Here is a 4990-nt window from a genome sequence, read left to right on the forward strand (position 1 = left end):
GTGTCATGATCTAGAAGTGTCGAAGTCATAAATTTATGTCCTATATATGTATAATTGTTGTGATCAATAAAAAATATCATAGTGTGGTTTTGTATTATGTGTAATTACTCTCTCTAATTTTCTAACATCTCAACTATAATTATTACCCCCTTCTAATTGTAAGACATCACATGCAAATACATCTTAAATTTAAAAATTTATGCAAATACATTTTAAATTTAAAAATTTATTATAGAACCAATTTTGGTCCAAGTCAAGAAGGATTTTCACAAGAAAAAAACCGCTATCATTCATTAAAACAAATGTAGTTACGTGTCCATTTTTCTGAGTACTCATATATTCAGAAATTGTCCACAAAAATAGTTGTCTGAGAAAATATAAACTAGAGATTCGCAAGGGCAAAAAGACCTTGTCCCCGTGAAAAACCAGTTAATTTTTCATTGTTAGGAGACCATGGAAAAAGAACCGCTCTCTACAATTTGCGGTTGGGCTTAAATCCCCCAATGAAGACATGTCAACAGAATAAAAAAGAACATGAATTAGTCAACACCTCCGCTGGAAAGTGAAGGCCTCCAAGCAGCTGAACGGGCGAGATAATAGCATGTCCCACCAGGCTGGTAAACGCCAAGAAAAGATATACCGCCGAGTACAAAAAAGGACTTGAAACAGAAGTACAAAAGAGAAGCAAACAAAACACAAATAACCACAAAACCCACGCCTCCTTTGGAAATTGAAAGCGCCCGAGCAGCAGGTCAAACCATGGACCAAAAAATAGTATCGAATCTGTCCAGGTTGGGCTGAGAAAACCTCGCTTCGAGAGGAGATTTGCAATTCTGCTCGCGATATATATGGGAGAAGGAAAGGCCCTTGAAGGATTCCATCACGGATTTAATGTGCTCCATACAATGGAAATAAATATGGCACCCAAAAAAAAGTCTAACTTGTGCCCAATTAATTATCGATTTGGAATCCCTGCAATCTGGAACTCCTCTATTGCCAGCCAAAAACACACCTCAAAACACCCCAAATTACCGATTTGGAATCCCTGCAATCTGGACATCTATTGTCTGCCATGACGCATACCTCAAAACACCCCAAAAGTTGACAGCCATGATGCATACCTCAAAACACCCCAAAAGTTATCAAGAACGTTATCACCACCACCCGTTAGTCGTTATTACGATAAGAATTTCCATTAAAAATGATGTTGGAAGTTTAAACTAAAAATTGATTATATAATCAATTTTTTTTAGTGAAAGAACATTGTTTTTACACATTATTTCCATGTTATGAATCTTCTTCAATAAGTTTTTTATTATTTAAAATTTAATGTTAATTATTATTATTCATAATTGTCCAATATTACAGGGGTTGCATAATATTATAGAATAATAAGAGGGGAGCAGTATTTATAGGGTATTGGTGATATGAAAAATAATCAAGCACAGATATATGGTCTCTACTAGGGACTTTTGTTAACCAAAGAATATCAAGTAGACATACTAGGGACTTTTGTTAACCAAAGAATATCAAGTAGACATACTTACAATTATGGGATATTCTGTTTTAATATTGCATCATCTAAGCAGAGGCTCCTTCCCAAAAAAGAAATTAACTGAAAACATCATAAAAAGAATCATAACAGTTCCGAAGTATATTTCCACTTAGTAAACTACTTCAATAGAGAAACAAATTAGTATGCTAATAGGGGCCTAAATTGAAAATAGTATAGTTTGCCAAGTAGAAGTGTAAATTGAAAATAAGTGAAACAAATTAGTATGCTAATTAGGGGTCTAAATTGAAAATAGTTTGCTAAGTAGAAGTGTAAATTGAAAATAAGTGAATTAAATATTAATGATCAAATCAGCTCTACCCTAATACTCCAATAATTGATAATATCTACTAATACCCCAATAATTGATAATATCTACTAAAAAATCAGGCCTGCTATGCTATAATACCCTAACAGTGGTTGAAGTCAATTAAAAATTCCCTAGCAATATTATATACTGTAATTCTTGTGTTTTACTCAGACAAGTTTGCAGGGTACTCAACTACAAAATACCCTTAATACACCCTAACAGTGGTTGAAGTCTACTAACAATTCCCTAGCAATATTATATGCTGCAATTTTTGTGTTTTACTCAGACAAGTTTGCAATTTTTGTGTTTTAGTCAAACAAGTTTGCAGGGTACTCAACTACAAAATATCTCTTTTTTTTTTTTTTTTTTTTTTGCAATTTTTGTGTTTTAGTGGTACTCAACTATAAAATATCTCTCTTTTTTTTCTTTGTACTCAGACAAGCAATTTTTGTGTTTTAGTCAGACAAGTTTGCAATTTTTGTGTTTTAGTCAGACAAGTTTGTAGACAAGTTTGCAATTTTTGTGTTTTAGTCAGACAAGTTTGTAGAGTACTCAACTACAAAATATCTCTTTTTTTTGCTTTGTACTCATACAAGTTTGCAGGGTACTCAACTACAAAATATTTCCTTTTTTTGCTTTGTACTCCAACAAGTTTGCAGGGTACTCAACTACAAAATAAATATCTCTTGCTCAAATACAAAGTGTATTTTTTTTTTTTTAAAACAACTTTAATTCTCTGATGTATTTACGGTAAATCAGAAACAAAATTATATAATATAAATTGTGAGATACCATACAAATCCATCCTAAATTTCAAAATATTTATCGAGAAAAACATAATGATTATGAGAAGATTACTATGAATACGTAACCATGTCATGATCATTCACTATCAACTAATTCACCTTGAACCTGAACAATTCTTTTCTTATAAGACAAACAATCCCTTGTTAGAATATATAATAAGCCTGATATCATTTAAAAGTTCATAATTATCTCTGAATTTAAAGTAACACCGCCACCGCCCTAAATTTTAAGATATCCCATACAAAACATGCAAAATTTTAAAATTTTAAGACGTCTTTACAAAACATAATTCCTTATTCTAATTCCTTGATAAGATCAAGAGACATGGAGATTATTATGAATACAAAACGACATTCACTGTCAACTAACCCACCCACCATGAGAATAAACAACAATCCCTTGGTTTGGCCTGAGGGGAATGGAAAGTGCTCGAGTGCGTAAAAGCTATACAAACATGCATTAAAAACCCAACCCGCATAAACTCCCACAAGGGACTCTACAGCAGAGCCTGGATGGAACACACATACCAAACGTTTAACATGTCTTCTTGTTCACTCGGTCTGTACCAGTGTTCCTCTTTCTTCCTCTTCTTTGCCTCCGGCCATCTCATATCACAATATCGACAACCTCTGTTGGCGTTCAGATCCCTCGCCATCGTCGCTGATCCTCATATAGTCCGTGGCTCATTGGTATCTAGCTGCCTCCTTGTTAAACTGAAGTGGCGTGACCTCTAGAATCCCTCATCAACTGGACAGAGTGTCTGTCATTAAAGTCATATCAACGAATCTGCAGGAGCTATAGATGGGGAGGTTAGAATTCTAGCACGACTAATACTTCCTAAATCTTGATTATATATAAAGTATTTGAAAAATATATGCTGACACCTTCTAAATTAAAACTCTAACACGAGTAACACTCCTGAATTTAGATTATATATAAAGTACTTAAAACTAAAACCTCTTAGGAATAATTTTCTCTAACAATCAACGGGGTCTCTCTATTCCTCTTCCTCTTCTGCAAGATCCTCGAGCTGCGCCAAATGACAGAGTCACACTCCAATGTCCATGGGCTCATAAGGATCACCGATGACGAGGAAACTGGAATCCAACAGTGATGGTTGAATATGGTGATATGAGTGAACGAGGGACAAAGAAGAGCAGGAGAACAATGTACACAGAGTATCTAATCGTTGATATATATATATATGAAAAAAACTTCATCATTTTGCTTCGGTAGATCACTTTCAATAGATCACCAAGTGGCATGCCTCGCCTACGCCATCTAGTTATCCACACGTACGTACACAGATGACAAGCACCGCCTTACTAAGCGACTAAGCATGGCTTCTGAAAGAATAAATATTGTACCGTAAGAGGCGGCCACAGCCATATCGAATTAATATCAATAAATAATGTTTAGTCAGAAGGCGGCCACAGCGATATCCAATTAATATCAATAAATAATGTTTGGTCAGAAGGCGGCCACAGCGATATCCCATGGAAATGCTACATATTTTTTCATGGGATTGAACGAATAAACATTGTTGAGCAGAAAGGCGGTCACAGCGGTATCCAGCAAAATCTAGCTCCATCCGCTAGCCAAGTTTCTCGGCTACTTTGAAGCCATTGAACGAATGATATCATTGAGTATGACGGCGGTCACAGCCATAAGGCTTGATCCCTAACCTAAAATATTTCTCGTAGATTGTAAGATATTCTTGAAATAAACTTTATATATTCAAGAATTTTAGTAATAAAACTTCTCGTGATCCTAAACCTAAGATTGATATGACATGACAGAAGATAGGGTAGGATTGAGAAAATGATATCACAGAGAGAGAGCCCACTGAGTCTGTTACTGATATCTTGAGGTGGCATTGGTTTATTGGTGAGACAGAAAGTTGCTACAGCAAGCAAGGTTGGGGCACTTGCGCAAAGGCGGTTGAAGCTGGACACGTAATTTGGCATGAGGGTCCGCAGATGGGAACCACAGGGTCCCAAAGTGAACCATTGTGTGGCTGTGGCTCCTATAGCCCTCAACTACCGTGACTTTGTGGGCGTTCCGATTATGATTAGGTAGATAATAAATAATTTAATGTATAATGTTTTTATTTTCGTTTGGTAAAGAAAATAATATGATACTCAATATATAAGATTAAGTTTTTATAAATTAATCTAGAATTATTTTAATAAGGGTATATCAATTTTAGAAATCAAATCTTTCGATATGAAATTTTTTTTAGAGTTTTGAATAAGATTAAGTTTTCATAAATTAATATAAAATTATTTTAATTATAAATTTATTAATTTTAGGAATCAAAT

The 4990-nt window shown here is 34.5% G+C and overlaps 1 long non-coding RNA gene across 1 annotated transcript; it reads right to left on the reverse strand.

The window, feature by feature from the left end:
* Positions 1 to 3193: 3193 nt before the first annotated feature.
* LOC149139269 (uncharacterized) lies at positions 3194 to 4249 on the reverse strand. The gene is made up of 2 exons (XR_016264521.1): positions 3627 to 4249; positions 3194 to 3464 (listed from the first exon to the last, which is right to left on the reverse strand). It is a non-coding gene; the product is annotated as an uncharacterized LOC149139269 (long non-coding RNA).
* Positions 4250 to 4990: the final 741 nt, after the last annotated feature.

This window comes from Pinus tabuliformis, chromosome X, assembly GCF_031772625.1.
Source record: "Pinus tabuliformis cultivar Carrire ecotype Pingquan chromosome X, CPIR1, whole genome shotgun sequence".
In the NCBI taxonomy this organism is placed as follows: Eukaryota; Viridiplantae; Streptophyta; class Pinopsida; order Pinales; family Pinaceae; genus Pinus; species Pinus tabuliformis.